The sequence below is a fragment of the Rousettus aegyptiacus genome, unplaced genomic scaffold, assembly GCF_014176215.1.
Source record: "Rousettus aegyptiacus isolate mRouAeg1 unplaced genomic scaffold, mRouAeg1.p scaffold_m13_p_10, whole genome shotgun sequence".
In the NCBI taxonomy this organism is placed as follows: domain Eukaryota; kingdom Metazoa; phylum Chordata; class Mammalia; order Chiroptera; family Pteropodidae; genus Rousettus; species Rousettus aegyptiacus.
This window is the reverse complement of record NW_023416285.1, coordinates 45162023-45175750: the sequence shown is the minus strand read 5'-3', so window position 1 is coordinate 45175750 and position 13728 is coordinate 45162023. Positions and strand designations below refer to the sequence as shown.

The window sequence follows — 13728 nt, the reverse complement described above, 5'->3', positions numbered from 1 at the left end:
CCATCTCAGCATGATGACTCCCCCACGTCAGCCAAAGTTCATTATACCCAGGGTTATGTCTAAACAAGCATTCACACTGAGTGATGTCATGACTTGTCTATAATATTCTTAAGCTCTAATCAAGTTATTGCCAGGCTGACACATCTTCAATGATAAAGATGAATGCATAAGAATGGAGGCAGGGTTTACTCGAAGTGGGCTCAGGGGATGAGAAAAGACAGAGGAATGGGAATCCTGGAAGAGGTGGGCTTTGGATTTTCTAAGGAAAATGAATGTTTTGGATATTTGGAAAGGAGAAAGTGATTCTGAATAATAGGGACAGAACAAGCAAAGATTCTGGAGTAGGTGGAAAGAAACCCATCACTGGAAATATGACAGATATTGTTGGATTTCTGGGTTAAATAGCCCCTCACCCATTCATATGGAAGTCCTAACCTCCAATACCTCAGATTGTGACTGTATTTGGAGATATGATGCTTAAAGAAGTGATTAAGGTAAATAAGGCCATTAGGGTAGGCTCTCATCTAATATGCCTGATGTCATTATAAGAAAAGGATATTTGGACACGCAGAGAGGCACCAGGGATGTGCACACACAGAGAAAAGACCATGTGAGCACACAGCAAGGCGGCGGCCATCTGCAAGCCAAAGAAAGAGGTCTCAGAAGAAACCAATCCTATCAGCACATTGATCATAAACTTTCAGCCTCTAGAAGTGGGAAAAAAATCAATTACTGTTGTTTAAGTCACCACTCACCCTACTCCCTTTCTTACCACCTGGCAGAGCCCACTCACCAGATAGTCACCCAGCTGCCTTTGCAGCTAGACCACAGTCAAAAAAAAAAAAAAAAAAAAAAAAAACAAACCCATCCTAGCCCTTGGGGACTCTGGGAAAGATTTTCTTCTATCATAAACAAGGAGAGAGAGGAGGGGATGAGGGCAGTAGGGGAGTGAGGGGTGTCCTACCTAGGACATTGTCTTGAAAAGACATAATATCTAGAGTTGTGGTACCCATCTTGTATTTTGAGGTGCACACAAGAAAATTACAAAGAAGCTGCCCCAGCACTCTTGGCAACATTGAGCCACTACATTAACCCTGTTAACTGCCTTCCTTAGATTTCTTGTCATGTGAGACAATAACTCCGGCCACCTAAGCCCATTTTAATTAGATTTATTACTTGCTAGGTCCAGTGAAGAGAATGACCTGTCTAATGGAAGAGAGTGCATTAGTGAGACCAAGTAGATCCAGGTTTTTGCTAAAAGGCCTTTGGAGGTTTTTTTTTTTTTTTTTTTTTTTTTTAGCAGTGGAACTTGTTAAGTTATATCTCAATCCTAAATAACTAATAATAAAAATGGTACTACTAATTATCCACAATTATTGCATACTTAGAATCTGCCAGGCTTGTCTACAGCCAAGCCACCCTGAACAAGCCCGATCCTATTTGATCTCAGAAGCTAAGCAGGGACGGGCCTGATTAGTAGTTGAATGAGAGACCACCTAGGAAGACCAGGTGCTGTAGGTCTAAAATATAAAAAATAAGGGATTGTAAACTGACAAGGTCCTTGCAATCTGTGAGATCAATCAAAGGTTGCCTCACCTAAAAAAAAAAAATAAATAAAATAATAATAGTAATAATAATAAAAAGAATCTGCCAGGCTTTACACTAATTTCCTATGAGGCAGGAAATTCCTATTGTCATTCCTGTTTCACAGATGAGAAAACTGAGGCACAGAGAAGTTACCTGGGCAAGAAACTTGGCCAAGGTCACATAGCTAGTAGAGGATAGGGAGTGTGTGTGTGTGTGTGTGTGTGTGTGTGTGTGCGTGTGTGTGTGTGTGTGTGTGTGAGTGATTGAGAGAGAGAGAGAGAGAGCATGTAAAATTGGTAATATAGCAGAACCCAGAAAAGTTGGCCTTCTCTTTAGTTCCTGAGGTAGCCCTATGGTACCCTTCAGGGACCTGGGGCATCACAGAATAAAAAAACACCAATCCATTTGATCTTCAAAGCATTAATTTATGAACAGGGTAAGCAGAAGGCAGGGCATCTGAATAACATTGGTGGGACAAGGGGAGATGTGATACAGCTTAAAAATAAAGCAGCATACTTTCCTATTGTTTTGTTTCTAATTACAATTTTGAATTTATTTTAAATTTCAATTAACAACAGTAATCATGTGAGGATCACACACTCATATATAAAGGAGCAAAGGCTGTAATAACTTTGAGAAACACTGATTAGATAGCCCTTTAGATTTGTGAATTTTAATTTCCCTAGTTCTGCTACCTGCTTAGTTTCTGCTCATTTTCACCACTCCTTGTTCAACTTCCTAACCCTGTGTCTGGTAAGGCAGCTCCGGCTCCCTTATTTAGATCAGCCAATAAAAGATGGGCACCCATGTGACAGGCCAACCACTTGCCCCCACTAGGATAATAATCATTATTAGAGCTAATATCTATTGTATCCTTATTATGTATCAGAAACTATAAGATTTGTATATATATGAACTGATATAATCCTCACAATCCCAAGCATTTACCACATGCTGAGTAGAATCTCTTCGGGAGAACTTTTCTGACCTCCTGGCCTGAGAGAAGTTCTCCAATGAGCTCTCATTACACTCAGCACAGATCTCTCACAAAACACAGAGCTAATAATATAAACTCATGTGACCCACATCTGCCTTCTTGAACAGAGTATAAACTCCTGGAGGGCAGGAACTTTGTCTTATACATCTCTGTGTCTCTAACACTTGGCACAGGGGTTGTTGGCGCATAGTAGGCACTTGATAAATGTCTGCTCAACATTGACAGACACTTTCACATAGCTATCCCAAATGCTTCCCTCACCCACTCCTCCATGGTTACCTCTACTCTAGAGACTGGAAAAGCTAGATAACTTTCCAGTTTTCTAGAAAGATTCTGGAAAAGACATTTCTCTTCTTGACATAATAAAGTTGTCTGACAAGAAAGCTCTGTGAAGGATACCTAGAGCTACAGGAGCCATCTGTAATAATGAGAGAAAGACCAAAAGAATCTCAGGAACCCAGAACCAGATCCTTGGTGTCTTTGAGCCATTAAAACTTCCTAGAATCTTGTCTCTCCAAGACCATCTGCTGCTTAAGACAAACTTCATTTGTTAAAAACATTAGGGTTTCTGCTACGTGAAGCTTAAAATATTCCTTTTTATACATGATCATTTTGAAATCAATAAAAACTGATCCCTAATCTTTAAAAAAAGACTCCTTTAAAAAAGAGTTACAAGAGTAAATACAGGATACCGGATTAAATATAGGAATTGCTAAAAACACTGAGTGACTTTTCAGTATAAGTATATCCATTCAATTTTGAGACATGCTTATATTAAAAAATATTTGTGGTTTAATAGAAAATCAAATCTAACTATGCGTTCTGTATTTTTATTTGTTAAATCTGGTAACTCTTCATGAATAGCGACAAGCAGCTTCTAAGAGAAGCAGAGCAGATGCTTAAATCAGAGCCTCTGATTTAGCAAACAGAACCACTCCCAGAATGAGATAACTGCAATTATAAGTTATATGATCCTTTACAGTTTTCAGAGAACTTTCACGGACATTACTCATTCAGTAAATAGTTGTTGTTTATATTATATTAAGAACACTTGACTCTAATGAGTTATTTGCCCAAGGTGGCACAGTTGGTAAATAAGGGAGTTGAGACCTAAACTCTCATCTCTGAATTTCTGGTTCAGTGCTGTTTCTTTATAATAGAGGTTCTAGAACTTTAATGTGCAGCAGAATCACCTGGAGGAATTGTTAAAATAGATTGTTGGGCCTTTACCCAGGAGTAGGTCTGGGTAGGGCCCAAGAAGCTGCATTTCTAACAAGATTCCAGTAATGCTGATGCTGCCAGTACTAAGACTACACTTTTTGGAAATGATTGCTCTCTACTTTGCCAAGGAAGCTCTTTCCTACAGGGCAGAAGCAACAGACATCTATCCCCTTTCCAAAAAGAGAAAAACCTAGATGATATATCAAAGCCAAATGATAACACATTAATAATAAAGAAAATAAACTCTTTTTCTTTGACTTGTCTAATATGGAGCTTGCACATTAAATGCATACATGGAGAAGCATGTTAAAATGAATGTGATGCCTTGTGCTCCACTCTCTTGAACACACTGGTTTCTACTCGTGGAAGTAGTCTGCCCAAATAAGCTGGAGGTTTTACTAAAGCATGGGAGATGGCAGTGGATTTTGAGTACTCGGGTGTGTGTCTCTGTGTCTGTGTGTGTGTGTTGCTTTTCTAAAGGACAGGCTGCACAAAACTTAAGGGTCATTACAGAACTGCTCAGCAGCCTGGAAGTTAAGTTCCCTGGTGCTGTCATTTCTAGAGTCATGTGTGGGTCAAGGCATGAAACTTGACTCTTTGGATGATAAATCAAGAGATGTTCTTTCTTTATCCAGAGTCAATTACATTCTCCCTCTTTGTTCTCTCCTTTCCTTGTCTCCATTATACTCCCACAGCAGCCACCCACTAGACGGGAAGATAAAATAGAAATGGAGAGAAGTGGCCAAGTGTAAGGCAGTCAAGTGTGGCTGCCAAACCACAAGCAGGTAGGGGGTAAGATGGGGGAGACGAGGAAGGGAAGAAAGAGAGCTATTTATTCTCAGAATCTCTGAGTGGTAATTGCACTGTCTACATAAACAGTAGCTAAGAGAATTAAAAACAAATACAGTTATACTGCTGACATGGTTCACATTCTTGGGGCCTCTCTCCATGGGGGAGCATGAAAGTCTGTGGGGGACCTCTAACACTCCCCAGCCAACCCCAGATCTTCTGGCTAGTAGGCATACCAGGACCCCTCAGTGCATCTCAAGTTAGTGACTTCCTCTTGTCTATCTAAATAGTTCCTTCAGCTATGAGATGATGAAGACTAATGAGTTTCACTTTTTAATTTTCAGAAACATTAGTATTGTAGAAAACTATAAAGAATAATATGACAACAAACACTTATAGTCCTACGATTCAGATTTAGCAACTATTAACATTTGGTTGTATTTCTTCCAGTTTTTAATATTTTATTTTTATGGCATTAAATGACAACTATAGTGAAAAATCTTTTTAGCCACCTATCCCTTGTCCATTGTTCTTCTCAGGCAACAAATATCATGACTTTGATTCCAATTTCATTTTTTAAAATTTTTTACATGTATAAACATGTGTTGTAAGACAAGATATAACATTTTTGTTCTTTTTTTTTTAAGTATAAATGATCCATACTGTTTTGTTCTTGGTTTCAAGCAACATAAAGTTCTTGAAATCTCACCAGTTGATGTAGATGATTAGTTTTAACTGTTCGTTGTATTTACTCTTTTCTCTGTAAATGGACATTTAGACTGTTTCCGATATTTTTTATTCTCACAAGCAATGCTGCAATACTCATTCCATTGGATGACTCTGGGCACATAAACCAGAGTTCTGTTAGATACATACACAGAAGTAGAATTGTTGAGACCTAGGTATTATATCTTGAATTTTACTAGATGCTGTCAATATATCTGGAAAGTGGGTATATAAAATTATATTCCCAAGACTAATGCAGGAAAGTACCATTTCACTCATATCATGACAACTCTTGATACTATTGTCAGACTTCTTAGTTTTTGCTAATGTCAGACTACAGTAAAATGTGCCCCATGTTTTTAATTCGTATTTACTTGCAACTGATTGAGTTTTTTCTGATTCAGTTGCCTTCTCTGTGAATTGCTTATTCACATTCCTTGCCAATTTTTCTGTGCTTTTGCTTTTTATCTACTGATTTGTAGGAATTTTTAAAATATATATATTCTGAACTACAGTACTTTATGTATTATAGATAAATTTTGCAAATATCTTCTCCATGTCCATGGTTTGTGTTTTAACATTGTTTATAAGTAGCTTACTGCTAACTAGGTAAAGCAGCCTAAAGACACAATCCCAGATTATGGACTTGGAAATGTCATACACAATCTTTCAGTGGGCTGGGGGATGAAGAAACTAAGACTCAAAAGCAAAGTGTAACTAGGGGAACCAACATTTAAAATCATGTCTGAAAGCCACAAATCCAGAGTTCACTCTACCACAAAGCAACCTGCTTGCTCATGTGTTCCCTCTTACAGAACACTTGTAAAGCCTTATTGCAATTAAAATGTGCAAAGAGAGAATTTATGGCATCAGAAAGATTTTGAGATGCTTGTTAAAAGATTAGAGGTTTTATTCCATAAGACTGGGGTAAATCCCAAAAACGTGCATTATAGATAGACAAGCTCCCCAGAAAACAACGACGTACCAGGTCAGTGCGCCAGACTTTACAGACACTCTTGAGTGAGAATTGAGAAACCGAACCACTTCCTGAAGCTGGTGGGAGCCATGGGAGGTCTGGGATTCCAGCTCCCTGTGGAAATATTTGGTGTTCCTCTCTCCTGTTAGTCTATCTGTGAGGGCAGGGACTTGCCTCTTCTGTTTTCTCCTAATTTCTAATGCCTGACTCAATAAATACTTGTGGAATGAAGAAATGTTCAACATATCACATTCTGTAGATAACTGCCCATGGCTAGGAAGAGTCTTAGGAAAGCCTGTACTCAGCCTCAAAGTCTGAACTTCCCTCTCTTGCTGAAAGGAAGATAGGCAAGAATTCATTCATTTCACATGCCAGTTGCTCTAGACCTCAGTTAATTTACAGTATTGACCCCCTGCCCTGATAGTTGTCATCTGAAAATACATTTTATGAAAACAAACATTCCTAATTATGGGTGTGTCTATAAAGTGACAGTCAGTTCAGTAAAAAAAAGAAACTGATATAAATTCTTTACTGTGTGAAAATTAAATACCCAGAAGTTCCTTTGGAAGCTGATGCTCAAAGGTCCTTATTAGGATCCCTTCCATACCTTCACTTTTCCTGCTGCCACAAGACAGAAAGAGTTCCTAAGGCCCAGCACCTCATGACATCTCTTTGAAGCAAATATGATTCATTGGCCTAAGCTTTTAGTCCTGAGAATTGCCAACATCCAGTTTGGACCATCTCTGTCTTTGATCAAAACTGTCAGCATTTTCTTTAGTCATACACAACTTAGATGATCAGTAGATCTTCTCTTCAAAGCAGGCCAGCCAATGACATCTTCCAGCTGGGCAAGAAGTTAGCATGGTAGATCTGGGCGTAATGCAATGTTTAGAGATGTTTGACAGGGAAGAAAAAAATGTAAGCATTTTTTAAAGCTTTGTCACCTCTATGACTGTTTTTGATTTCTCTAAGGGATAAATATCTCTGAATGTCCTCAAAAGGTATAATGAAAAGAGGCCCTGAGAAGTATATCAAAGCAAGAGATATGACAGAACCATGGGTGAATGTGATTCAGGAAGGTTCTTATTTCTCTTAGATATTTTTATTTTTTTTAAATAACATTAAAACCTTAAAAACGTATAAAGATATTAAAACTCCTTATATGTTAAATCCAGAAACACATGGAGATGTTGCTGGTTTGAAAACAGAAACCAGGAAATTATCTTCTCTATAGATAGAAAAGGCGATATGGGACTCTTATCTTCTAGCTCCCAGAGTGTGGTCAGATTCAGTGGAATGAGCTGGGCGTCAACTGGGATAGCACAGAGGTGGGTAGAATATCTTCTCTGGAGGAGGGTCTGGAATTCATTCTACCTTCAGGTAGAATACCTTCTGGAATTCATACTTCCTCCAGGCCAGTATCCAAGCTCAACACTTTTCTTATCTTCAGAGCAACTGCCCTCTCTTAACTCCTTCCCTGGAAGAACTAGACTGAAGATGGATATATGCAGAACTGTTGTTCGGGCCTTCATGCACCATGGGTGTGTGGCGAAGGGCACTTAGAAACATTATGCATACAGAGTATAAGAATTTGTTGGGTGGTTTTGTCAATTGATGATAGAGTTTTCATAGCTTAGATAAATCGAATCCAAGGGTTTTTTTGACCTCCTCTCCCCATGAACCTGTATAGATAGCCTGCCGAAGACATTTTAAGCTATATAATTCTGATGAATTTGCACTTGATCCATAAAAACATTTTTTTCTATGGGCCTAATATTGTGTGAATCATTTTCTGATCTTTTTAAAATTCTTGGCATTGGAAACAGAAAGTGGGAAAATAAACCAGAAAATCAAAGAGTTCATATTTAAGGCAAAATCTGAACCTCACTAGTTCTGGCAGAATGTACTTTCTGATCCTGACACCACAAATAATATCAGTTTCCCCAACAGAGGTGAAGAAAATAGAGACTAGATTTAAAACAAAATGTCTGTGGAAGAAAAAAATCATATCCCAATTGTTTCCTTAATTTTTTTTTTTTTTATAAATTAGTGTTTGAAAGGAAGCAGCAAAATGAAAAAGTAACCCAGTGTTTTACAACAGGTTGATTCATACTCCTCACATCTCAAAAGCTCCAAGCTTCTCAAATGTCTCTCCCAATCTTTCCTACCTACTATTTGTTTCTTTTCCTCTTTCCATGGGTGCAGGTATATGAGGGAGATTGATAGAGAGGAGAGAGAGAGAGAGAGAGAACGAGAGAGAGAGAGAGAGAGAGAGAGAGAGAGAGAGAGAGAGAGAGAGAGAGCGAGCTTTGTTCTTACATCTTGTTCCAATGCTCTGTAAGCCAAGACATGGTGGAAACCCTTCTCGGACTAGTAGCTTTCTCATTTTCCTGGCTACATGTCATACCCCTACCCTCTGCCTACCATCTGACAAGTATGTGATCATGATATATGCAATCATTATCAACTGTCATTTCTTGAGTGCTTTCTATGTCCCAGATATTGACACTTTACATTTATCTCATTCAATTGCCAAAATAGGCTTATGGTATATGTACTACATCTCTAATATACAGCTAAACAACCCAGAACTCAGAGTATAGAAGTCACATGGCTGGAGAATTGTGTTTTCAAGATTCAAACTTAAGTCTTGCAGCACAAGTTTTTACTTCTACGTTACACCTTCAGATATAGACAAAGACTTGAGCGTGAAATAAATTTAAGGCACATATTCTCTAACATTTTTCACCAAATTTTCCCTAATGGCAGAGAAGAGTGAATGTATGTGGGTGCGTGGGTGTGAGCACATGTTGGGGCAGCAGGGGATACAGTATGCTTTGGGGGATGTTAGTCTAAAACATTCAACCACATTCACACCACTTCTTTAAAATCTTCTGTTTATCTAAAAATTCATTCTAATTTTGCCTTCTATTTTGTAATATATTCATGCTTATTATAATGTTAAAGAAAAGGCTTTTAAAAATGCTTGCCATTGGCTTAATTGGTGTTCTAAGAGGATGCACCGTATTTATCCTACAGATGTACAGATCTAGGCACAAGGCCATTGCCCTTGGGATTATTATAACCCAGGGCAATAAATAAATAAATAAATAGATAAATAAATAAATAAATAAATAAATAAATAAATTTCCACTAATGAAAATACAGCTGAAAAGTCCATTCTTTACAGAGAGTATACCAACAAAATAGTATTTGCACCTGAAGACTGGCACATTACTACTAATGACCATAAGGTGAATTTTGAATGCTTAGAAGGGGACTATGAAGATGATGATAAATAAGAACAATGTAGTATAATGTTGGACAACAGAATTATTTTGTAGTCTAGATTTTTAAACCAGTTTTTAAAATCTAGCATAAAGAATCAATTAAATGCTAAAACCCCAGCAGAACACACATAATTATGAGATACAGAGGCAACATGGCACAGTGAGAAGAGCTTTGGGCTGAGGTGCAAGACCTGAGTTCTAGACTCAGCTCTGCTCTTAGCAAGTTTTGACATGAGGTGTGATAGGTACTAGACCCTTTGTCTGCATCTATTAAATGGGGTGCTAAGTAGCGGGCTAGATGACTTCTGATACACCATCCAGCTCGAACACTATGAACCTATGGTATCTAATGTACTGCTGTGAATAGAACATAGGCTTTGGGATCAGATAGACCAGAATCTGAATTCCAGTTGAGTAATTTAATAGTTCTGGGAGCTTCTGCTTCCCTATGCAGGAAATGAGACATAATTCATATGGTTATTGAGAAGGTTAAACAGGAAAGCATTTGTAAAAATCTACCATGGTGCCAAGACAGACAGTTGGCACTCAAGAATGTGCTATTAGTTTGATGATATTTATTACATGTATAACAAAGAAACTTTGAAGAAGCACTCAGGTTGTTCTGCTGAGTTATCAGTTACACTATTAATTTAAATGTTATATCTGGTTGTATTACATCCTCTGGTCATACTTTTTTGGGACCACATAATTTTTCTTCAGAGCCTTTACCACAAATTGTCACTATATACTTATTTCTGTAATTCCAGGATTATTTATTTAATATCTTCCTTTCACTCTGCTATAAGCCCTATCAGTGCAGGAACCACCTAAATTTTGCTCACATCTATATTCCCAGAATCTAGCAAAGTTTCTGAGACTAAGTACCCAATAATTATCTGTGAGATGGATGAATGGATGAATGAATGAATAGGCCCCAGAAATCTTTGTCCTTATCTCGCCTAACTATAGACATCATAAGGAAAAATGCGTTCATTATTTGGGGCCCAGGAAACTGACTTGTTCTGTCCCCCACTGAATTATTGAATCTGACTGTTCAACGTAAGCCATTTCATGCACAACATATAATGTTCAATTGTAGACCATCTGCTATTGACTCAAACTGAGGCTAGATATTTTTAGAACTGACACCAAACTTCTACCCACCACAGCTTAAGTTCTGCCAGGCACATCCCCCTACATGGTTGCCCAATAATAGATATTTGTCAGCTAACAGCAGTAATGAGAAATGTGCTGTTTTCATTGTGTTTTAAGGAGAAATGACAGAGTATTTCTTATATTTTAATTGTTTTTTTAATGTTCTAAATTGATGGCCATTAGTCTTTAAAGCATATCAATATAATTAGAGAACCTGCTGAATATGCAGATTCCTGGGTCCCACCCTCACATATTCCGATTTGGAGCATCTAGTGTGAGGCCTGGGGATCTGTACTTTAAACAAGCTCTCCAAGTGAGATGCAAGGAAACGGGCCCATACTTTGAGAAACAATGTTTTAAAGACTGCTCGAAAATATATTATCTTACATTTTCTTAATGATTTTCATGCAGATAAAATATTTTGAACCAATACTCCTGAGATGACAATATGTGCAAACTCTTCTGAACTTTTTGGTGGAGTCCTACAGAAATGACAGAGACAAAGTTCTACATTAAGCAACCTAGGAGGGAGAGTTACTATTTTGGATCCTTTTAAAAAGTTGAAAATAAATATCTTTTGGAATCTCAAGGTTTTAAATATTGGCAGTTACAGATGTTGCTATTTAATTCAATAAAGAGAGAAGAGACCATTAACAGATACTCGGAGTTCCAAAGCGGCCAAGGAGATAACTAATGCCACAGCGCTGAAGGCCAGTCCATGTCACTCCGGAAGCTTTTGAAGGAGTAATGAGAGCACCTGAGGCTTTCATACCTGATAGAGGTAATAAGCTCAAGCAGAAAAAGTGCAAGTAAGGACTGATGAATCTCATGTCACAAAGGAAGTAAACGTTCTCACTGTCAACAGATTGTCATAGTTGTGCCTAAATGGCTTTGAGAGCAGTGAATAAAATCCGTGTTTACTCTAGCAGACTGAAAGAAGTGAATCTCTGAAAAGTCAAAGTACAGGGCAAATCTACCTACTAAAAGTCATGAATATGAGAGCAATCTCAACTGAAATAGCCCTAGTCTGCTAAAGTCATTTCCAGGCATCGCCCACACAGCTGAGAATAAAATATCAAGGTATGTAATGTAATTCTACCTCTAATTTAGAACCTGAATTTCATGTCTTTGGAGGTGTGTAAAAGGCCTACGTCAACATTTAGCTTTCTGCAAAGATAATAATTTAGGTTATCACTAGGCACTTGTCTAACCTGTAATTTTTCCTTACTCCATTTTATTTTGTCTCCATGAATATGAATAGAGCAGTGTTTGCCAGAGTGCTGAAGAACATTTGATTATTCAGGTAGAGGGAAAGAGGGGAGAGAAGCAACACAGGTACTCAAAGGTAGAGAGTCCCTAGCATTGGAATCTACTGTCTTCCTTCATGTCACCCCAGGTATTACAGACCAGCTAGAGTACTTAGGTGCAGTAAGCAAGGAGGCCAGAAGCCAATCAGGAGAAAGAGGGACAAGGTTAGTAACATAGCTAATGGGAGATTAACAGTGACTGGCATGAAGAAGGGCAACAGGAGGCATGCTCATCGAAGGAAAATTCTTAGTTGAACTTGTTTTGCTCATTTATTCAGAGAAGGTGATAAAGGCAGTGTAATTATCTAGTAATATAGATATTACTATGTGTATTAAGCAATGGAAAGCTTCCCAGGTTCCTTTGGATCTGTCTCCTCTGTGGCCACTTGTTCATTTATTTTACTCATTCAGAAAAAAAAAAAAAAAACGTATTTATGGAGCACCTATTACATAATTAGGATTTACTCCAGGCACATAGTATACAATAGAATAAGATACTTCTCCATCCGTAAGCAGTTTTAAGTCTATGGGGAGAGACATACCAATAAGCAAGTAATTTTAACTCAGTATGTCTTCCAAAGAAGCCTTGAAGTTCAGGAAGTTTCCCTGGAACTGACACACTAGCTGCAATTCCAAAAACAGCAGAAGTTGGGAGGAGACAGTAAGCGAGACTAGACAAGAAACTGATAAAGGGACTTCCAGGTAAATGCCTGGCAACAGCAGATACAACAGAATCAACAGGATGTGGGGAGTGAGGGAGTATGTTGCTCGCAGGCGATTTCTGGAGAAGGAGAGGAAAGATCTGTAGGACAGAAGGGTATTTTTGCTTTCTTCTCCCACTATGACTAGACAAAAAAGAATTCATATTCCCTCCTGGCACCTGGAGCTATTCTAACCAAGCAGCCAAGCTTTGAAGACTGACTTGTGGTGGCCTCAGATCCATTTACTTGTAGCCAAAGTAACTACAAATTATATTTTCTTAATCTACCTACATACATTAAACTCTAAGGCTCTGTTTCCTTTTGGCCTTTCTTCTTTACTTCCTCTGTTTCATACACAATGAACAATGATATCCACAGTATTGCCTTCTCAGACTGATTTAATACTATCTCTATGTGTTTATATTATCTAGATTAAACTAACTTTGTAAAAATATATCCAAGTTCTTCTGGTTTCATGTTCAGTTGTGTTTATATTTCTTTCAAATTTTTAAAGAGTCTTTTTTATGTTTTTAGGAGTGGCCTATCTGGCAAGCCTTGTCTCCCCACTCTGCTGTTGATATGATCTATGCATTAAGTGCACAAATGGCAGGGCTTTGTACTGGCACCAAATAAAGCATGTTAAATGGACACATCTCTGCTCTTTAATTTGCTCTGCTTAGGATGGGAGTTTAGAATCCCTTACATTTCCCTGCCCAGTTTTTCAAGCATTCCCAGAGAATTAATAAACTTCAGTCTCTACATAGCTCATTTGTAATGGTGAATTGGAACCACTCCATACCAGCTCACAAGAACCGAGTATTAAATTTTCAGGAACTTTGTGAGCCAGTTGTTAAACATGGCTTTTATTAAAAATTAAATTATATGCACTAACAAATAAATTATGTTTAAAATAAGAGTAATATATACTCAAAACTCACCACTTCCTTATTATTTTACTACATTTTACTATTATCTATGC

The 13728-nt window shown here is 37.9% G+C and overlaps 1 protein-coding gene and 1 pseudogene across 1 annotated transcript in view; one reads left to right on the top strand and one right to left on the bottom strand.

Moving 5' to 3' along the window:
• The window catches only part of RASGEF1B (RasGEF domain family member 1B), a 482542-nt gene that overhangs the window by 171759 nt on the left and 297055 nt on the right, over nt 1-13728 (bottom strand). The window lies entirely within an intron of this gene.
• Nucleotides 1403-1521, top strand: LOC118609021 (annotated as a pseudogene).